The sequence below is a fragment of the Terrapene carolina genome, unplaced genomic scaffold (assembly GCF_002925995.2).
Source record: "Terrapene carolina triunguis isolate 2854851 unplaced genomic scaffold, T_m_triunguis-2.0 Scaffold68, whole genome shotgun sequence".
NCBI lineage: Eukaryota > Metazoa > Chordata > Testudines > Emydidae > Terrapene > Terrapene triunguis.
The window spans coordinates 69937578-69961127 of record NW_020664419.1 but is presented as its reverse complement, the minus strand read 5'-3'; the positions used below and the strand labels follow the sequence as shown (position 1 = coordinate 69961127).

The window sequence follows — 23550 nt, the reverse complement described above, 5'->3', positions numbered from 1 at the left end:
AAATATCCTCAGAAGGCAGGATCTGCTCAGATTAGACTACTGTCATATTATTTTGGAGGCGGGGGCGAGGGGCCGGGATCTAAGATCATTTTATCGGCAGTGGGGAGGGAGGAAGAGGTCCGGATGCTGTCTCATTCTATGTATCCAATGGTCATGGCCAGTGCGTATTCCTCCTTCTCCCACGCCTCCCGAATCCCAGTCTGGCTGGGAGGGGGAGGGGGGGCACACAAGGCTGGTCTACTGTGATGTCAGCCATGTTTGGGTGGGTATGTTAATGAGGATCTCTCCCCAATCTTGTTCGGTCTTGGGTTTTTTCCCTCTCCCGCATTTTAAGGCTAATCCCCTCTCTCCAGCACACGTACAACAATATATCTCAGAGAGAGGGGAGATTCACGCCTGTTATTTTCATGCTGTGATTGGACTCTGCGCTACTGGATTCCTTTGATAATCCTCCTGATTGCCTATATGCTCCTGCAATATTTTCCTTTGGTTGTTGCTAGTATGAGAATGAACTGCCAGCCATGCAGAGGTTCAGCATTTCTCTGCCATACAGTACTTTGTTTCGGTTGAGGAAGCACATAGGATTTTTAAAAGGTATCATCGTCTCCCTGCCCTTAGGGATGCAAAGGAATGTAGATTTCCATTGCACAGAATTTAATGTTATTTGTTAAATTTTGCAGTCAAAGTTTTATATTACCATGTGGATCAGCCATTTTAGACCATCTGGTATTTAGTATTGCTACATATCAATCACAGTGAGTGTAGTAGCATTGGTTTATAAGAGACCCTAACTATTTTCAAAACACAGTCTTCCTCTTAAGAGGCAATTATTATTTTTAATAGAGGATAAAGATGCTGGTTTCTCCCAATTTCTTTTCCCCTCAAAAATGAATAAATTAGCACTAGTGATTTCATAAGAGTCATGTGTTACATCAGCCGTTATGCTTGTGCACTCAGATATGTTCTCCAGACAACTTTCTCCCTTTGATACAAATGACAAAATTTCCCTCAAATCCTTGTATGTTGCAACTTACTTCCCAGACACCATTTGTATTGATATTTTCTGCATTAAAATAAAAATTTAGTTAACTAAATGCTAGAAAACCCAAATCAGGATTTCTCCATTTTGGACTTCTTTGCCATTATTGAAGGATTGAATTTATACATAGGAGCTATTAAATAAACAGCTCCTTACACACACAGAACGCCTTGGGAGCTGAATATTACACTCCAAGTACAAGGGGAGGGGAGCCTTCCTGTTGATTTTGGTCTTAGAATCCAGAACTTGGTCCCCTCATAGAAATTCAGATGTGCCACCAACAGTGGAATTAAGAAGTTGCTGATGCAATGCCAAGTTACTTTTTCAGAATACAGCTGATTCATTGATTCATAGATTCCAAGACTAGAAGGGACAATCCAGTCTGAGCTACTGTATAACATAGATCATAGAACTTCCTCCAAAATAATTCCTTTTAGAAAAATAACCAGTATTGATTTAAAAATTCTTGGTGATGGAGAATCCACCACAAGCCTTGGTAAGTTGTTCAAATGGTTAATTACTCTCATTGTAAAAAAACGTATGCCTTATTTCCTGTCTGAATTTGTGTTCTCTATATTTTAAATTATTTTAAAAGTGTTGGCATCCTTTAATATTAAAGTAAAATATGTTCCTTCATGTTCCTTCCTATCAGATTTCTCTTTGTCATCCTCTTCTTTTGGTAATTATCTCATGACTTAAGTATCAGGAGCAATTTTTCAGGCAAGTGATTTGGCAGCTACGTAGTTCCCTGAAGGTGCTGTTATGTTGTTAAATTATTTTTGGTTACTTACAGAGACTATTTTCTCCCCACTTACTACATTTTTCATTGTAATCCCCTCTAATACAAAAGCATATCTGAACTTTTCACCAATTAAATATTAAGTTCTATAAAATCTACTGTGAAATTACTTACAGTTGAGTGAATTAAGATGGCCGACAAAACTGCTTTACTTAATGCTTTTAGCACTTTTGGTCCTTATAGGCAGAGTTGGTAACAATCACTATATTTACATTGACTATTAGCTTCTATTATAAAAGATTCTTGTGATCTTTTTTTAGAAACGCTAACACATCCACTGTTTGCAGCAGGCCTTTGAAGTTTTGCATGGAAAAGCACCCAGGCTAGAGAAGTACATTTTTCTTTTGTCCTCTGAAATTTCATACAGATTTAACTCCTTTTCCCTTTTTCACTTGTATTCCTCAGGGAAAATTTAGCAACCTGCCATAATAATAACTGAACACCAACATTCCAAAGACCTGGGCCCACACCACCAAATAGCAGCAGAACATACTGTACTTGGTGTGCCACATCTGGGTGAGTACCCTAAACACTGGGCTAAAAGTTATGAGGGAAGTCATCTTGTGTGGAACTGCACACCTACAGGATTGGGCCCCACAGGTGAGTAAGATGGAGGAGGCCTGTCTTCCTTCAGTTAGTGCATCACACTGGGGCTTAAGCATCTGGATGTCTAGAATGAGGCAGCAGTGCACATGCTCAAAGGCAGGGACATAGGCACACAGCCCTAACATTCTCCACCCAATGAAAATCCACTCTGACTGGGTAACCAACAAGACAGTTCTCCAGAGGCCTAAAAGAGGAAATACCAATCAGGACCAGCAGACCAGTTAAGAAGGCTAACCTGCTTTTGCTCAGGGGCAGAGCTGGGTGAGATTGGGACAGAGGAGGGGGTCATCAGGGCTAACCGGGAAACCAGGCCAAGGGCTTGCCCTAAGCACTGCAACTAAGCATTTGCAGTTTGAAGGAATTTCCCCCCTTCTTGTTTAAAGGTGCAGACAGCCAAATCATGAGTTGCTATTTTTGTTTAGAGCTTGATGCCAAGCTTAAAGCCCCAAGTAGGTGGCCAACTTTTCAGACTAAGGTATGGAGCAGCTCCAGTACCACATGCAGCCTTGCCTGCCACAACTTGGACCTAGAAATGGGATTGACTTTCTTTGTAAAGGGGAACCATGGAGAAGATCATACAACTCCTAGCTCAGCAGCAGCAGGTCCAGGCAGAGGCCCAGCAGCTTTTCTGGAAGGGCATCGGGAGACTTGGCGAGCCACCCAATAGCAGCAAGCAAGCAATAATGGCAGCAGCAGTTTTAGGAGGCAATACTGGAATGGATCACCAGCTGCTCCCACTCTGAAGGGACTCAGCCAGCCCCAGTATTGTCCTTTCCAAATTGGGACCTGCTGCTAACCCTGAGACATATTTTGTTATGTTTGAGCTGATAGGTACTGCCACGCAGTGGGAGAAGGCCACGTGGGCGACACGACTAGCCCCTTTTCTGACTGGGGAAGCCCAGGTGGCCTACTTGTCCTTAGATGATGAAGCTGCAAAGGATTCTGAAACCCTGAAAGCTACTGTCTCAACCAACGAGGGGTATCGCCGAAGACTATTCTAGACAGAACATTTCCCACCGGGGGCAAAACCCCAGGCTGTGGCTTAGCGGTTAAAGGACTAAGCTGCCCGCCAGCTCCAGCTGGCATCCCACTGTCCAGCCAAGATTCTGGAGGTGGTGCTGCTCGAACAGTACCTAGATATTCTGCCAACTGCCATCCAAACCTGGGTATGCTGATACAATCTCAGCACGGTGACAGTTCAACTCACAGAGGACTTATGGCAGCAGGTTGGTCTAGCCAGAGTGAATGGCCCTTGTCTGGTGAAGCCTGGCCCCAACCTCCTGAGGAGTCAACTTGAGGTACTAGAAAAGGCCCAGGGGGCTCCCAGAGAAGTCCCAAAATGAGGGGTACCTCCCAATGGAACCCAGAAGGCACCCCCTCAAATGATGGCAGTCAATGAAAGACACTAACCCTCACATTACTTGGTGGTATCTGGAGTTAGAACCCTATGCCTTTTGTGTACACCAGCCAGGTTCACAGCATCAGAATGCAGATTTCTTTTTCTGGGAGGGTGGCATTATTGCAGAGGAGGGAGATTGGGCCAATAGGCCTATTCTGTGGGGCGGAGGTGTGTGATAGGGTCTATTAGGCCTTCTCTGCCCCCTGCTGGAGGCATCAGTGCCCAAAACTCCTAGCCCAAGGAAAATCTTCTAAGAACAGGCAATCAACAAGCCAGTTCTCCAAGGGTCAGGAGAAAATATTGACTACTCAGGAACCAGCAAGCCAATTAAGAACTTTGCAGACTAAGGTGGGGAGAGGCCCTGAAGGGGGCACTACAGAGCATCTCTGCCTGTCACAGTGACAAGTGTTGAGAAGTCTATAGAATCTGCTGAGAAGATTATAGGCACAAAAGATAAAATTAGGATCTGTTCAGGCCACAATTGAGATGATTATTAGAGACAATCTACAGATTCAGAACAAAAATGGTACTCAAGAATTCAAAAATAAAATAATCTTAGATATTCCCCAGATGTCCAATTGGAGATCCCCAAATATAAGTCCCTGCCGTGCCACTGATTTGCAAGGAGAAAGTTGCCATTGAGTTAATGAACCAACTATCTGATGATTCTGTGAAGAATAGTTTTGACCCCTAGCTAAGCCATATTGTTTGCCTAATAATTACACTGGTCTACAATTTTTGAGAAGTCGTCTGCTTCAGAGATAAAATGTGCTATTTATTATGTATTTTGATGTGCTGAATTCAAATATGACAATTAAAACAACTGATTGGCTACTGTTTCTAAGATATTTAAGTTTTTACATTTTATGTCTATGTATATTGTGTAGATAGTAGAGTTTTAACCATAAATTGTAAACCTAGGTCTTTTCATGTGGTTATGGTTGCTTTACATGATAATATTTCACCTGTCCTGTTTATGTAACACTTTCAAAATCAGCAAAAGGGTTATATAAATAAAATTTATTATGAAACAAAAGGCAAAAAACTATTCTGTACATAGTTTAGTCCTATTCAGTGTCTACTCGGCGCTTCTTGGCTTGTCTCTTGTATTCATGAAATGGAGCATCTCTTGTCACTGTCCAGCAATAGTCTGCAAGCATTGATGGGCTCCATTTGCCCTGATAGCGTTTCTCCATTGTTGCAATGTCCAGGTGAAATCGCTCGCTGTGCTCGTCGCTCACTGCTCCGCAGTTGGGTGGAAAAAAATCTAGATGAGAGTGCAAAAAATGTATCTTTAGTGACATGTTGCAACCAAGGCTTTTGTATGCCTTGAGGAGGTTTTCCACCAACAACCTGTAGTTGTCTGCCTTGTTGTTTCCGAGAAAATTTATTGCCACTAACTGGAAGGCTTTCCATGCCGTCTTTTCCTTGCCACGCAGTGCATGGTCAAATGCATCATCTCGAAGAAGTTCACGAATCTGAGGACCAACAAAGACACCTTCCTTTATCTTAGCTTCACTTAACCTTGGAAATTTTCCATGGAGGTACTTGAAAGCTGCTTGTGTTTTGTCAATGGCCTTGACAAAGTTCTTCATCAGACCCAGCTTGATGTGTAAGGGTGGTAACAAAATCTTCCTTGATTCAACAAGTGGTGGATGCTGAACACTTTTCCTCCCAGGCTCCAATGACTGTCGGAGTGGCCAATCTTTCTTGATGTAGTGGGAATCTCTTGCACGACTATCCCATTCGCAGAGAAAACAGCAGTACTTTGTGTATCCAGTCTGCAGACCAAGCAAGAGAGCAACAACCTTCAAATCGCCACAAAGCTGCCACTGATGTTGGTCATAGTTTATGCACCTCAAAAGTTGTTTCATGTTGTCATAGGTTTCCTTCATATGGACTGCATGACCAACTGGAATTGATGGCAAAACATTGCCATTATGCAGTAAAACAGCTTTAAGACTCGTCTTCAATGAATCAATGAACAGCCTCCACTCATCTCGATCGTGAACGATGTTGAGGGCTGCCATCACACCATCGATGTTGTTGCAGGCTACAAGATCACCTTCCATGAAGAAGAATGGGACAGGATCCTTTTGACGGTCACGGAACATGGAAACCCTAACATCACCTGCCAGGAGCTTCCACTGCTGTAGTCTGGAGCCCAACAGCTCTGCCTTACTCTTGGGTAGTTCCAAATCCCTGGCAAGGTCATTCAGTTCACCTTGTGTTATGAGGTGTGGTTCAGAGGAGGAGGATGGGAGAAAATGTGGGTCCTGTGACATTGATGGTTCAGGACCAGAAGTTTCATCCTCTTCCTCGTCTGACTCAAGTGAGAATGATTCTGGTGCATCAGGAACCGGCAGTCCTTCTCCGTGGGGTACTGGGCGTATAGCTGATGGAATGTTTGGATAATGCACAGTCCACTTTTTCTTCTTTGATACACCTTTCCCAACTGGAGGCACCATGCAGAAGTAACAATTGCTGGTATGATCTGTTGGCTCTCTCCAAATCATTGGCACTGCAAAAGGCATAGATTTCCTTTTCCTGTTCAACCACTGGCGAAGATTTGTTGCATAAGTGTTGCAGCATATGTGTGGGGCCCACCTCTTGTCCTGATCTCCAATTTTGCAGCCAAAATAAAGGTGATAGGCTTTCTTAACCATAGTGGTTATACTGCGCTTTTGTGATGCAAAAGTCACTTCACCACAAACATAGCAGAAGTTATCTGCACTGTTCACACAAGTACGAGGCATCTCTGCTCACTTTGGCTAAACAGAAATGTGTCCCTTTGCAAAATCAAACACTGACAAATAAGAGAGCACGACACTGTATGATTTCTAGAGCTGATATAGGGCAATTTGTTCAGCAGAGTGATGTAAGCTTCGTTATGATTGCATCATCCATGACTTCTAGGAATAACATGATGCAATTCATATCATGTATGACGCAATACCAGCTTCAGATTGCATCATTCATTGTTTTGCCTAAAAAGCAAGTACTGTCCAAACCCAGTCATAGATTTATTCATAGATCCAGTCAAAGATGTATTTTAGTCATTTCTGGTTTAAATTGAGATCCCTTCCCTTTATAACTCACTTATCCTCCGCCATTCCCAAGTCAAGGGTCATATATACTGACCCAATAGCATATCTTGAAAACTAGAGCCAATCAACAATTTTAAGCATCATTTTCATTCTCAGTGACCCAGAATTAGTAAAGTTTGACTACATTTATTTCAGAAGCATTTTGGCTGTAGAGCAGTGTTACAGAAAGAATCCTCCAATGAACCTGAGTGTCGGGATGAGAGAACAAGAAGGAGAAATGAAGGACTTATTTGGCCTGTATTTGAGATTGGGAAAGAAGTCCCTGTTCTAAGAGAGATCCCAGGAATTTATTAGGAATTGAGGGCTATATTCACTGTTAAAATAAGCAAGCATAGCTTCACTGAAGTCAGTAGATATGTACCTACTTACATGAGTGGTAAATTTGGCCCTGAGTCTTTAAATTATTTTGCCTGGGTCAAAATATTTAATTGGGGTGGAGGCATTTAAGGGGGAGATACTCATTATTTCTCATGCCTCCAAACCAAAGGTTCATTTCTGAGCCTATAAGCAAGATTGTAATGTCACATTTTCTATGTTATATTCCTGCACATCTCGGGTAGAATCACAAGGGAACACATAGAACTGGGTCCCTCTTTATATGGATGAGTTCACATCTTTCAGAAGGGAAAGATCAAGTCAGATGCAGCTTAAGTCCTCATCTGTTTCTACCACATTGGTTGATACTTTTTTGGATTCTAGCCTTAGAGACAATATGGATGAAACTGAGAACGCCATGTTTTCCTAACAGATTTAAATTTCTTAATGTACACTTGTATAACAGTTTTATGATGGGAAACTTGTATTAACTTTTGGTATGCATAACTACATTAATTAACTAGGGCAAAATGCTATAACATGCAGCTCCTACTGAGCATAATGGCCTCTCCTATACTTTTCCATCTTGTAGGGTGCAGAAGGGTAATAATGGGCTTGACTTGGCAGGAAGAAGACAGTGCAGGCTCTGGATACCTGCAAGGAATATGCTGCTGCATTGCAGCAGTAGTTCAATGTCAACTAAACAGAGTACTGTAACGTAGTGTAGCTCTTCTTTTGTGTGATTAGCTCCCTGCAAACAGGTCTTCACCAACTTTAGCCATTCTTCACAATCACAGTCTGCCTCCAAAACTTGATCAATCCTGCTACCTTTCCCCTCCCATTCCTATTTCCCAGTCAGAACTGATGTCTTTCAGATCTTCCCCCAGGTCCTATCAGCAGCACTGGTCCTCTTCTTCTCAGTTCAGCAAGGCCCTCTACTCCTGCTCTTTTTCTTTTCCTCTCCCAGCATCAGCTTCCACTGTCCTGCTCTATATTTGAATTGACTCCTGCAAGGTTCCTTTGCTCAGAGCTTTTTGCACATAAATCTCAGGGATAGGTAAGTATCATCATCATTTTACAGATGGGAAAACTGAAGCGTGGAGATGTAACTTGACCAAGGTCAGAAAGCCGCTCAGTGGCAGAGTGAGGATAGAATCTTGACGACTAGTCCAGTATCTTATCTGCTGAACTACACTATCCTTCATTGGAGTCAATGGGACATTTTGTGAATGGGAGAAGAAGGCACTTAACACCTTGCAGACGGGACTTTAAACTGTTCTGGCACTTTCTTCACAAAGTTAGGAGAATATGGCATGAACTCTATATACCTTTTCACACCATGCATTCCACCTTTCCCTAACTCCGCAAAGTTATGAATAGAGCTACCCCTGAAAGGAACATTGAGCTCTAAGAGCATGAATCTCTTACTCCTCTTAAAGAGTAATCTTGAATTTAAAAGGAAATCAATTCCATTTTTCTTTTTTTCTATTTTGAATGTGTAGGAATAGTATATTATATTATGATTAAGTGAGACTTTTCAAACAAACAAGAGAAATTCTGCTCTATTTGGTGTTTGTTGCTAGTCTTTTATAAAGCTTTAAAAAGTGATGTCTTCATTTTGTCTCTTTTTCCGTTACGTAAATGTCCAAATGAGGGCCGAAACCAAATAAATATAATGTATTAATTAGTGTATTTAGACTCTTTCACTTTCTTTTTGATGAATGCTTTTAATTTTGATTAAATACAAAATAAAATATATAAAAAAGAAATAAAACACATTACAATACACCTTCCATTAAAGGCGTGTTGGGATCTATATGTTTTCAGATCATAGTATGTTCCCTTTTGAAAGCTATGAATCTAAAAACAATTATGTTTTACTTTATGTAAACAAAATAGATCTTTGCTATGGCTCTTTGCTGTTGAGTTACATCAATCAGTGTAATAATATTCTACTGTACTTTATAAACTAAAATTGCCTTACATATATATTTGCATATAGACTGATGCTGTGATTACAGCTATAGGATTTCTGGGTCAGCTATGTTCATTTTACTTTCAAATTTGTATGCAAGTCTACAGATGTTTTGTGAATGTTTTTCCCTATTGACTGTGAAAGTCTCCAGCACCATCACTTTTTAATTATTTATTCATACTACATAATTGACAGCGCTTGGAAAACAGTCCATATCCAGTAAGTTGCACTCATATATTAATATATACATCTTACCATATAAGCCTGACAAGCATTGTTGAGTCAGATTCAAGTTTAAATGCTAAAAAAAGGATTTAAATATTGGTGATGGTCTCTGGTATGGTGGAAGACAGTGCAAAGCTGCTAAACTCTTTATGAGAGAGCAGGAATGGGTGGCAGTGGAACCCCCCTAAGTGGGCAGGACCAGCAGGAAAAAGCTGTCTAGCCAGGCTGCATAGAGAATGTATCTATTCAGATTCTCCCACTGGTGAAGTTCCTAGGCATCTGATTGGAAATTTGAACTCCTCTCTGCCTCCTGACAAACTCCATCTGCCTGTCATCATCATTAAATGTCCGTAGTCTACCAAGGACTGTTGTGCCAGCCAGAGTGACCACGGTTGGTGGTGTCACACCATGTATCATGTAGTGAAGTTCCCAGATCTGGCTCAGTCCTGTGAATCCATGCATCTCTGGGGTGGCCCTGTGGGGGGTGCCAGGTAGGGTTAGAGCATGCTTCCCTTCATGGTTCAATGGCAAGTTTGAGAGCGTGGGATGTTTTTGTCTCTCCTGCTGACATGGCCAAAAAGCATACACGACCACTTGTTAATATAAAGAACTATTGAAGGAAGGCCAAATCTCGGCGAGATTATGACATTTAGCACAAAGTCAAACTGCTTTATGCTCAGGATTTGGCGCTGAGAGTGCATATGTAATGCCTCTAGCTGCTCCAAGTCTCCCTGTAAGAGGGTCCAGGTTTCTTACCCATATAGCAATACAGGTCATAAGCTCCAACTTCCCCTCTACCCGGGGGGTGCTCAAACCCTGCTCCGCCCCAGGCCCCACCCCCATGCCCCCTCACCCCGCCTCTTTCCGCCTCTGCTCCGCCACGCCTCTTCCCTGCCTCTTTCCGCCCCCTCCCCCGAGCACGCCCCGTCCCCGCTCCTTCCCATCTCTTTCAGAGCTGACCTGCATGCCGTGAAACAGCTGTTCGTGGAGGGTGGGAGCCACTGGGAGGGAGGGAGAGGAGTGATCAGTGGGGCCGCCAGCAGAGGAGAGGCTCTGGGGGCGGAAAGGGGGAGCTTGGCTGCCGGTGGGTGCTGAGCACCCGCTAATTTTTCTCTGTGGGTGCTCCAGATTTTGTCTCAGTCCAAAGATATTTTTGGGTCAGTAAGTGAGACATGGATTTCATACAGGAGGCAGTGAGACCTATTCACTGAAGAATGTCTGGTTTGCTGTGACTGTTTGAACTCTGCCTAGGTAGATGAACTCAGCAATGCTCTCGTGGTACTTGACTCCACCTGCACCAGGGGTTCTGGTGGCCCAATTCTGAGATTCTGGACCTTGGTCTTCTGCCATGAGATGTTCAACCCCATAGTGTGGGCAGCATCTTGGAGATTTTGGAAGATGGGCTGAAATTCTCTGACTACTCCACAAACAGGGCAACAGCAGCAGCAGCAGCATAGTCTTGGTCGATGAACACTTCTTGACCAACCTTGATTCTGACATGTGGAGTGGAAAGTCTTAATATCCAGTTGATAGCTTGACAGAATAGTTTGGGGGCAAGAATACATCTCTGCCACACACCTGAGGTTGTGCAGTAACACAGCAAAAGCCTTGAACCAGTACGCACTCTCACACCAGTACTGGTGTGAATATTGCACACCAGATTTAACAGAACATCTAGAATGCCAATTCCTTTCAATGTGAGCCAGAGTGCTTGCTTGTCAACCGAATCAAAAAGCTGCTTTGATATCAATATATGCCACATGAAGTGGGTGGTTAAGTTCTTGGTGCAGCTCAGCCAGAAGCCAGAGGTTAAGGACAAGAAACCTGATTGCTGTGAATGACAGTGTTAAGGAATGTCTGCATCCTTTCCATGGACCAATAACAATGAGATCATACTGTAGTTGCCATAGTCAGTGCAAGATCCTTTGCCCTGGTACAGGGATACTATGATGCCATCTTTCCATTCGACTCGAATTTTTGATGCTCACACTTTTAAGAACAGTTGTTGCATGCCAATGCTCACTGGTTCCAAGGCATCTCTGAGTAGCTCAGGTGGAATGCCATCATGTCCAGCATAAGTTTTGGATGGCCTTTCATACTTGCTTGAGTGATGGAGGATCAGTGTCTGTTCCTGGGTCTGCAGCCATGTTATTTGCCAGGTCACATAGCTCTGGACAGTCGTCAGAAGGTTGGTTTCTGAGCATGTGGATGACCATTATGAAGATCTAGCTCTTCTTGTGTCCTATACGGTACACGCATCCATGGTCATGCTCATCCACCTTTACCACCATTGTGGAATGTGGCTTTATTCCACTGGGTCTGTCATTGGCCTTAGTAAGGGGTGAATTTTCCATCAGAGGCAATATGCTTGACTGGTCCAGAGTTATACTTCCCATCTGCCTGTGCCAGCTTTTCCGAATGTGGCTGTGAACTTGAAAGAAAAGTTGTGACTCTGTATACAGTGAAGCTAAGACAATTAAGGAGTACATTCAAGCTTAAATTCCCCATTGAAGTTATTAATATTGCTTCGGTCGTTAACAAAATCACAGTAATGTGAGAGGTCCAGTGGTTAGGTTACTAGCTTAGGAGTTAGGAGACCTGGGTTCAATTCCCTGCTCTTCCTCAGCCTTCCCGTGTGACCTTGGGCAAGTCACTTGGGCCCAGACCATCAAAGGTACTTAGGCATTCCTTCACTCAGCATTGCAATGACTAAGCTCTAGGCAGCCTGCTGCCTAGGGGAATTTTCAGCCTGAAGCTAGGCACTCAACCTCCCCATACAATGCATGGGGAGAGTCAGGTGCCTAAAAAAGGGATCATCTGAGACTAGAAAGCTGAGCTGGGAGCTGCCTAAGATAGCCAGGAGTAAAATGCGTAGAAGAGGGGCTTAAGCATCTAAGTGTCTGATCTGGTTCATGCCTCCCTGTGCTAGGGATCCTCAGCCATGAACCCTCTTCTGGAGTTCGGCCACTTCAATAGCCAATGCTCTAGCAGCTGAAACCATCTCCCTGCCTCCAGTTCATGCTTGATACCTCTCAGTTGTCCTACATTTCCTTGAGCCCCTGGTTGTCTTTTGAGTGGGTGCTGTGCTGCCCCCTCCACCTACGAGTGGCCTGCATCTGGCTCGCCTGCTGTGGGGTCTGACAGGTATCAGGTCTTGGGCATATTCAGAGATCAGGCCCCGCTGCTGAGAAAGGCGTTTCCCTGCATAGTTTGAGAATTCTGCTTCAGGGCTTTAGCGTCTCTGTGCCTCAGTTCCCCATCTTAAAAAAGATAATAATAATAGTACATGCTACCTCACAAGGGTGTTGTGAGGATAAATACATTAAAGATTGTGAGGTGCTCAGATACTCTGGTGATGGGGGGGGGGTCATATAAGTACCTAATGTAGATAAAATCTAAGCAGGTTACTTTCTTTTCTGAATCTAGACTTATTGAGTATGTCTATACAGCCTGCAGCAACGAGGTCCCAGGCCAGGTCGATAGACTCAGTGTTGCGGGGCTCATGCTTGCACTCTAAAAATCGCTGTTTAGCCAATGCTTTGAAGGTTCAGCTTGGGCTGGTGCTCAGGCTCTGAGGCCCACACCCTCAAGGGCCCACCTCTTGGCTTCAGAGCCTAGGCTTCAGCTTAACCACAACACCTACACAGCTATTTTTAGCAAAGTAGCGTGAGCCCTGCGAGCCTGAGTCTGTCAACCTGAGTTGGGAGTCTTGCTGCCATGGGATGTATAGACATACCCATTATGCCTTGATTGTAGTAAATAATAAAGCTCCCACTGTCTTCTCCGGGAGAAAGATTGGGCCCATAGTTTGGACGATGCAAGTGTCAACATGATTCTCTTGGTTTTGATATTTCAGTAGTAGAAAGAAAAGGCAACATTTTAATTTAACCAATTTAAAACGTGTCTAAGAGATGATAATCATTAGTCAGTTGCTAGCTGGGTATTGTTTTAATTTAGAAGGCTTGCTTATAAATGATTGGTGAGGGGATTTCCAAAGAATTCTGATTGTGCTAGTTCAGATTATTAATTACTATTAACATGTTCCTATTTGTGTATTTTGTTCTAAAATATTTTTAACTGGGTCACACATCACCTATACCAGCAATTTCCATTCTGTTAAGTTCTCTGAGACATCAAAGAGGCACTTGTCCAGTCAATTTAAGACCAAATTTAGATTTTTAAAAACAGGGATTTACAAAGCAAAAGTGGGGAAAAAGGTTTCCGTGGTTTTCTGTTGCTGTTAAATTCCAAAGCAAAATTTTGTTCCCCATTTTTTAAAAAGATCCTCTATTATAGTGTTTCCAAGCTAAACGATGCAACAACAGCCAGTGTATGAGAGTGGTCATGTAAAACTGACTAGAAACAAAAATTAAACTGACTAATTTTCATTGTCCAGATCAAGTGTAGCAATAAAAAAGTTAAACAAACAGCATTAATGATGAGAAAATTAGATTTTAGATATCCTTTCAGTGGTAAGGTATTATTACTAGTAGAGCCACTGCTTTTTAAAAATATACAAGATTTTTAATTGTCCCTTTAAACTTGCACTGAGTTGAAATATTTTTATAGCAAGTTTTATATTAGAACTAAAGTTTGCTTTTTTTTTTTTGCTTTTGAACTGCACTGTGAAAACTGTTTTGTTGTCAGTTAGTATCTTTTAAGCCTTCAAGAAACTGCAGAGGTAGCTACGAGACAAATCTGGGGTTATGAAGTGAATGTCCCATTAGGAAAACCTCAAAATGATGAACATATTTAAGGCTTGATTTTGTCCTAAATCTATAAATGTGTAACTCCAGGCTATGGAATAATTAATATAGTAGGAGGTAGGAGCTGGTGGAGTAGGCCCCATAGTCCAGCAACACCACAAAGCCTTTCACTAACAATGATTTTCCCCCCAAGACTTTATTCTTGTGGTTTGTGTCACATAGATTTTGGAAGCAAATAATCAGTCAGTAAAAAGGGAGTAAAACAACAACCTCAACCTATGGTTGAAACCCAACCATATAGCAACTGTGTGTGACACTGCAAGCTACTTTTATAGAGTGTCCTAGATGTTCTCTAACGGGGCCTCAAGTCCCCAGACCTGCCACAGTACTTTACCCTTTGCACCTGTAGGTCTGAGCAAGGCGTTAACTCACTGCTTGCCAATGCTCAGTTAGGTCTTCTGCATTTGGCCAGATGGGGGTTCCCTCAGCTTTCATGCAATGATGTGGAGCTGATGCTATTTTGTTTACACTCCAAAAAATTCTTATTCCCAAATCTGCATTTTTGGTAGTATGTACCCCAAAAGCAATGTGGTTTGGTGAAGGATTTAAAATGGTTACAGGGAAATGCTGAGTCTATTATAGTACCTTGTGTTGGAACGTCATTAGCTCCTAACTACATTTGTAATGGTATTATTAGTGGGGAACTGTTTTCCCCCCTTAATGTTAGATAACAGAAGTAGAGTGGACATATAAGTGACATGGTCTAAATCAGTCAGTACTATATGACTTCTTCAGCCTGCTTAGAAGGTAGCCAGGAATGGGCCTACTGTGGCAACACAGCAGATTATCTGGCAGTAATACCAAACTCAGGAGTTCACTACTTGGAAGATAAAACCAAAAATAACCCTGTGAGATTTATTTCCAATATATAATGCAAACACAGTCCATTTCTAGAGTAGGCACTTGTGATGGGTTCCCCCCAGGGTGCCACCTGGAACTGGGATACCACTGAGCCCTCTGATCCACCAGCCTGGGCTCTCTCTCTCACACTGTGTTGCTGTGACAAGTTGCAAAGCCCTCCAAGCTTGCACTTTCACCAGCATTCACACAGATAGGGACACACCCAGCTGCAGTCACACACAGGCTCTCTAACCACCAGCCTCCAGCCTAGCCAGTAGCGGATTTATCATGGCGCCAGGCACCAGGCCCACACTCCAGGGGGGCCCTGGCCAGGACCACTCTTCTCCGCCCCCCGCTCTCTCCTGCGGGGGGCAGAAGCTTGGTGCTGCTGGCACTGAGACTCCTGCTGCAGTAGGGCAACCAAGCACCCCCTCCCCTGCCTCTTCTCACAACCTGCTGCGTTCCCGCCCTCCCCCTCCGTGCCGCCAATCAGCTGTTTGCCGGCAGGAGGGAGGGGGAAGAGCGGAGCCGCAGCATGCTCGCTGCTGAGGAGAGGAGGCAGAGAAGAGGTGGGGGAGGGGCTTTGGAGAAGGGGGTGGAATGAGCATACCTATTCTGTGAACGCAGAGCTGCGCAGCCTGGCTGAAAAAAGAAGGTGTTGCTCAGCTCCCTGGACTTTGCAGCTGGACACCACCATCTGGGTCCCAGTGCTTGTTGAGCTCCCTTCTGTGCTGGGAGCCATCCTTCATTTTGTACAACAGTGAGTGCCCGCGGTGGGGACAGAGGCAGTGGGGAAGGAAGGGGGTGGGATGGGGAGGAGATGGAGTGGTGGGGAAGGGGCATGGGATGGAGAAGAGAAGGGGATAGGGCAGGGATCAGCAACCTTTGGCACGCGGCCCACCAGGGTAAGCCCCCTGGCGGGCTGGGCCTGTTTGTTTACCTGCTGCATCCGTAGGTTCGGCCGATCGCGGCTCCCACTGGCTGCGGTTCGCCGCTCCAGGCCCATGGGGGCTGCAGGAAGCGGCACAGGACGAGGGATGTGCTGGCCGCAGCTTCTCGCAACCCCCATTGGCCTGGAGCTGCGAACCGCGGCCAGTGGGAGCCACGATTGGCCGAACCTGTGGACGCGGCAAGTAAACAAACTGGCCCAGCCCGCCAGGGGGTTTACCCTGGCGTGCCGCATGCCGAAGGTTGCCGATCCCTGGGATAGGGAAATGGGGGCCCAGCATGCGGATCCCCTTGACAGCAACTGGGGCTCCCCTGTTAAGCAGGCCCATCAAACCCTCACCCTGACAAGCCCCACCTCCCCTGCATCTGTACCACCCCGATGAGCCCCCGCCAGACACCCTCCCCACTGGGCCCCAACCACCTACACCTAGACTGCCACCCAAATGAACCCCACCTCCCCTGCACTCAGACTCCCCCCCCCGCTGAGCTCCAACCACTTTCACTTGGTCCCCCCTACAGACTCCCATTGCACCTGGTACCTCCCTGTGCATCCAGATCCCCCACTGAGCTGCCTGCACCCAGACTGTCCCCCACAGAACCCTCTTACCCCCATCTGAATACCCCCACACTAAGTCCCTGTGCACTTGAATCCTGCTGCCGGGCTGAGCCTCCCTGCCCACATCTGGTGTGCCTGGCGCAAAAGGGGCAGGGCCCCAGTGTGTTTCTGTGGCAGACATGGCCCAGTGCTGTGTCAGGGTCAGGTTCAGCCTCACTGCCAAGTCCCTGTCCCAAGGGGCCAGGGGAGGCTGCGGGGTATTCTCCCACCTCCATGCAGCCAGTGGCCTGTGCTCCCCACTGCCATGGTGGAGCTTCCACATTTATTTATTGTAAAAAAAAAATATTCAGAATTTTAAAATATGCACAGAATTTGATGCAGAATTCTCTCAGGATATGAGCCGCTGTACTGCTGTGATGTTGGGACTATGAAGGGGGAGCTGGACAGTAGGGGATCTGTGGGTGGGGGAGCTGGGCAGGGGGTATGGTGTGCAGGGTGCTGTGCAGTTGTGGTGGGAGGTCAGCGGGAGGGGTATCTAGGCAGGGGGTGCTGGGCATAGGGATCTGTGGGGGAAGTCTCTGGGTGAGGGGGTGCTGGGCAGGGCACTTGGCAGGGGGGCAGTGTGGAAGGGGCATGCTGGCAGCACAGGGCTGGGCGGGCCAGTGTGCATCTAGCAGTTGTGGGTTTGTAAACAGTGCCCTTGTGCTGGGCTGAGTGGGGCCACTCCCGCTGCGCTGCGCCTCATTGTCCCCTACCAGCCCCTCACTCTGTGGACCGCCTCCCATCACATGCCCTATTTCCGCAATGGGGGCCCACAAATATGTTTGGCGCCGAGCCCACAAAAAGTGAATCTGGCCCTGCCTAGGACCCCAGAGCAGTACCATCCTTCCTTGGTCAAATCTGGCCAATATATGGGTTTAACATCTGGTCCGTCTCTCCCTCAATATGAAGAGGACCATGCATACTTGTGGTAACCAAGTTGAGATTTTTCGCCAGACACCTTAGTCAAATACACACTGGTTTGGATTAAAACATAAAATAAGTTCATTAACTACAAAGGATAGATTTTAAGTGATTATAAGGGATACCAAACAGATAAAAGCATATTACCTAGCAAATAAACAAAAACACAACCTAGCCTTAATATATTAAAGAGATTGGATATGAGTAGCAAATTCTCTCCCTAAATGTTGAAACAAGCAGGCTGCAGAGATTCTTAAGGGACTAGCTGCACTTGTTTGCAGCTCAAAAACCCCAGGTATTCCTTTCACAGGCTTAAAATCGCTTTTAGCCTGGGTCCAGCACTTCTCCTGAGTTCAGTCCTTGTTCCTCGGGTGCTTCCAAGAGTCTCTTTGGGGTGGGGAGTCGGTGAAGACCCTCGATGATGTCACTCCCATCCCTTAAATAGCTTTTGCAAATGGTGGGAACCCTTTGTCTCCACGCTTCCTTCCCACGCCAGTCAGTGGAAAATCATTGGTATTCCAAGATGGAGTCCAGTACCAGGTGACCTGGTCACCTGTCCCTGTGGGGTCCTGGCAGCCATGAATCAGAGGCTGTTTACAGTGTCCCCAGGAAGGCTCCAAGGTGGGAGATAAGCTTTTCCTAAGGCCTATCATTCTTCCTAATGGTTCATTAACTTGAATGGGTCCTTCCCAGCCAGCCATCTAGACTGAGTGCATTCTGCCTAGTGGGCATTCCCCATGTGTAAACACATTTGTAATAGATACGTAGACAATATTCCTAACTTCAGATACAAAAATGACACATGCATACAAATAGGATAATCATATTCAGTAAATCATAACCTTTGCAAAGATATCTCGCATAAAATCTATCTTGCATAAAATACATCATAGTTATGCCATAATCATATCATAAAGATATCACTGTCAAGAATATGGGGTGCAGTGTCACAGCACTTACACATGCATTACAGTACCATCCCAAGGAAACTTAAAGGAAAATACCCTAGGGGTGGGATGGGCAATACCATGTTCCCTGTTTGTCCATCAGGAGTCACATTTTGTATTTTGCCATATCACTACATCCTAATCAGTAACCAACCCTCTCCAAGTAAACAGAAGGCCTGTGTTACACAGGAGGTCAGACTAGATGATCACAATGTTCCCTTCTGGCCTTAGAATCTAGTAAAACTCATGTCAGAGTGCTTAGTAGTTTTGGCTACATCCAGGACTCCAGATAATAAAGCCCAACATTTAGTACAACACACAGGTTCTTTGTATTCAGCCTTATGAAAATCACTGGTTTAAAGTATTCTTTGTTTTATTTGACTATTTTAGGGACAGGGTATGTCTTCTATTCCAGCAGTTCTTAAACTTTAGCAAACCGAAGACCCCCATTTTGATTTAAAACAGACAGAACAGAATGGAAATGGCTCATACAAAATGTGAAGGGGTGGTAGCATTTCCTTACAAATGCCTATTGTCTCAGATAAGTAAAGAGAAAAGACACCCCACCTTTTTTGTTGCGGCATGTTATTGCTGGTTGTCATATGCCTTTCGCTTTAGGGACGTGCTGCAATACATATCACATTATGCTGCAACTTTCTCTGTTTTTATTGGGAACCTAACTGCTTGATGAAAGAAAATCTAACTTGAAAGAGGGTCCAGGACATGATTTACCATATTTGCCCTATTGTGACAGGTAACATTCTTGGCATATGTTCTCTCCTAAATGATCCATTCTGGAATAAATCACATAAATCGTTGGGGGTAATCTGATTTTTCTTTAGAAAATTAGTTATGTCGCATATAATGCTCTGTCCGTTTGCTTAAGTGGACAGTAAGGTGCTGAGGAAATGAGGTAGCAATTCAGGTTGTTTTATAAAGGGAAGAAATCATGCATAGTTTACAATGAGATATATGGGGTGAACGTGAAATTATATAAGGGCAAAAGTGGCTGGCAATTTGATCATATTGATCTTGGATTGAACATAGCATATATGAAAAAAGCATTCCCATTACTATATGTATAAGAGCTGAAAAGCAAGAAATAATAATAATAAAAAAAGAAGTAGCAGAAGCTAGGACTTGTCATAATTCCTGTATGCCCCAACAGTGCATAGAAATACTTCAGCTACTTCAGAAATGAACATTTATGAATTTTCCTCTTCAGATTTGTTCCTTAAAATTAAAAGTTTTTGAGAGATTAATTTAAATTATAGGCTAATTTATACGGCGCCAAGATAGTGAGGCTGGGAATTATTTTGCTTTCATTACAAGATAACAGTTAAACATATGGTCATGATCTAATTTTAGAGCATATTGAATTAGGTTACATATTAGGCAAAAATTTCCCAGAAGGCTTATGAGGTAAGGAAAATCTAATCTGGGAACCTGTAGAAGCTACAAGCATCTGAGAATTCAGAACATTTTGAATATGACATGTTGGTCATTCAGTGAAGTAGTGAAATGGACTAGAAGGGGCAATTATACTTAGCACTGTTTTTGTTATTTTTAATTTCCCTTCCATACAGTTGCCAGAGGTTTTTGAAAATAATTCTATTCTAGCTTTTTAATCCTTGGGAAAGATTGCTTGTTCCATCATTCACATTTATTTCTAGAAGAAATTACTCTTATAGGTTACATTTTAAAATTGAAAGTCTTGATTAAGAAGTCTGTTTCATTCTCTGGAAACTTAAAATATAGTTCAAGGATATACTACTGAAAAATCAGTGGAAACACCTATGTCTCTAATGATTATGGTTGTGACTTCAGTGGAACGACTCATGTACTTAAAATGTTATTATTATTCATTATTTATATCCTGAGAGCACCTAAAGATTCCAGTCATGGTTGGGACCCCTTTGTGCTAGGCACTGTACACACAATAGAATAGAACAGCATTTCTCAAATGGAGGTCTGCGGATACCTGGGGGGGTCTGCGAGAGTACTCCAGCGGCCCCGTGGGCCCCGCTGATCAACTCTTCCTCCTCCCTCCTAAACACTTTCTGCATGCTGGGGAACAGTAGTTCAGCAGTGTGCAGGAGGTGCTGGGAGGGAGGGGAAGGAGTGGGGACAGGGTGCGCTCGGAGGAGGGGGTGGAATCATGTCCTGGGGCTGCCAGCCCCACTGATCAACTCCTTCCCCTCCCTCTGAGTGCCTCCTGCGTGCCACTGAACAGCTGTTCCCCAGCATGCAGGAGGCGTTGAGAGGGAGGGGGAGGAGAGGGGATGAGGCGCGCTTGGGGGAGGGAATGGAAAGAGGCAGGGAAGAGGAGGGGGGGTGGAGCAGGGGTGGGAAGAGGTGGGGTGGGGCCTTGGGGGAAGGGGTGGGGTGGAGTGGGGGGCAGGGCCTGGGGCTGAGCAGGAGGCTTGGGGGTCCGTGAAAATTTTAAAAATCAAAATGGGGGTCTTTAGGTTGCTAAAGTTTGGAATCAGCGCTGGAATAGAAGACACACCCTGTCCCTAAAAGGCAAGATAAACAAACATACAGAGATAAACAACAAAAAGTATGATACTATTTCTTCTCACTTTTCCCTTTATATAACACCCCCACTCTCCCACCAACCTCTGCTGTGTTCGCTGCTAGTTCATTACGTGCTTAAGTACTTTTCAGAATTGGTGCCTCTGTAGGCCCCATTTCTAGTTCAACACATGCCAGAATGCCCCTTAACTTAAAGTGTGGAAAAAATTCTACTCAGCAGTCACCCCATGTACAGTTTTTGTCACCCATTTGCAGATTATTTCTGCCAAAGTAGAAATTAAAGGGGTAATGTGGCTTGTACCTGGGAGCCAATTTCAGGCCTGGAGGCATACATACACCAATGGTATCTTCAAGACCCTGCTCCAGGATGCTCCTCTGGGGCATGTGATCCAGAAGGGCTGCAGAGCAACATTGCTGCCACTTCTAGAGAGACCAAAATAGGAGTGGAAAACTTTTGTTTTGTGCATGGGAGACTGGTGGGTGCCTTGTCAGGATGTGAAACTTGGAATATAGAGTAATGTATTCATTAATGCTAATTTAAAAGGGCATTTTGAGGCTAATTTATAGTCTATGGTATCCTCTAGAGACTTGAAAACAAATACTCTTTATTTTCCCTTTTTCTACTTAACAAGTGTTTATTTTATGTTTTTCTATCAAGGCAAGCATACAAATAGGTTTTGTTTATTTCTCTTCCAATGCATGGGCTTTGTTACATAATCTATGATAAAAGTAGATATGTGCACGTCATTGGCAATGCTGCTTTGTACTATAGTAGCAAACAGATATGTATGACCCGTTCTTGTTTTACCTCTTTAAGAGTCAACATCCGTTCAGTAGGTTCATCTCAGGTAGCAAAGCAGGCAGTGCACACATTGACCTAGATTCATTGAGAAACTGCATTTTCTAATGCTGCTGAAGTGAGCTTTGGATTTCTATTGCTGCATTTATTTCCCTTGGCCCACTCTTTTGCATTCACAAGCCTATATGAATTGTCAGTTACAGTTAGTGGTGTTGTGTGTTGCCTTTATACTAACATGGCAAGTACAGTTATGAGTGCATTGGGTCTAATATTATTCAGCTGTTATTAAAAAAAAAAAACCTTTTTGTCTACATGGGAACTTGTTCTTAAAAAAAGATCTAATCGTCCAGTCAGGATGACCATATTAGAGGAAGGGAAACAATCACAAACAGGCAGGACTCATGGAAGAGGTGGAGATATGTGCTAATGTGCTCATCCCTCCTCTCCTGAAGCATGCAGGAGCCCTCCTACATTTTGGACTCCATGGATGAAGAGGGATGGGAAATTTCTGATGGGCAGGAGATGAGACATCTGGGTCATACCATTTTCCATGGCATTATCTCCCTCAAATCTTGCAGGCTTTCCCCACTCAAGATGATAGCACTTACATTGACAGTGAATCCAGCTCTGTTTCTGCAAACACTCCTCTTGATTATCTGCAGGCTGAGGTCTGGGGCAAAATAACTCCCTTCATTGCTGTCATCTGGCATTAAGACTACAGTGGAGCCCTACCACTAGAGGCCAGATGCTGCTACAGAAACTCCGACGTCCAAAGGCTAGAGGAGTTTTCATGCATCATATAAAACATGATTCCCCATCAATTGGGACTTCAAGATTAGGCCTTTTGGGTAAATTTACTTACTTCAGAGGGCCTGCACTAAGCTCTTCACATCACTTAAGCCTGAATTATAAGACCTCTGTTAGGGGTTTAAATTGTCCAGATGGCTTCATACCAATCCTCTGCAGTAGGCTGAACTTCACCCTATGAAAATAGTGAAAAATTCCTTCCAAAGCACTTCCCCAGAAATCGGATAGCCACTCAGATATATCTACAATACTTTATGAGCAGTTGCAAGCAAGCCCAAATGTCTTTTTAAATGGTTTATTGTGTTAAAAGAAAGCATAATTATATATACTTTTTATGTCTGTGCTAAAATATATATGTTCAAAAGGGAAGGGTTTTTAAAAACACAGGTTGTCAGATATTTCAGCCTATGTTCAGATATCCTCTTTTTCCAGAATAATTGTATCTAAAGCACTGTTTCAGCTCACTCTGAAGAAATGGAAAGCCCTACCTTGAAAATGTGTTTGGTGGCTCTTACATTTCTTGTGCTATATAGTTATGCACACAATATAGGCCATCCACACTATTAAAGCAGCAGCACTTCTCTGTATATTAAATTTGAAAATATTACTGATGTCTGAGTTTCAGGAAACAATTTCAGAAAATTTAGGCTGCCCCCTTTAAGATTCTTAATAAATAAATTCCAGAAAAAAATAAAAAAAATAATTTCAGGTTTTTAGCCACAAGTCAAATAGAAATTCTGAACTGAGATTTTTAATTTTATTTTACACATGTACCAGATGGTACAATATATGTAGATATGACTACATCAAAATATTAGCAGTTGGAAAGTTGGTCTGTAAAGACTTCTTAAGAACATAAGAATGGCCCTACTGGGTCAAAGGTCCACTTAGCCCAGTATCCTGTCTTCCGATAGTGGCCAGTGC

At 43.9% G+C, this 23550-nt stretch overlaps 1 protein-coding gene across 1 annotated transcript in view; it reads left to right on the top strand.

Moving 5' to 3' along the window:
• The first annotated feature begins 2249 nt into the window (after positions 1-2249).
• Positions 2250-23550, top strand: part of SLC6A15 (solute carrier family 6 member 15) — a 55385-nt gene continuing 34084 nt past the window's right edge. Inside the window, exon 1 of the mRNA XM_029910876.1 lies at positions 2250-2354. The gene's annotated coding sequence lies outside the window, so the exon portion shown is untranslated. The remainder of the gene's footprint in view (positions 2355-23550) is intronic.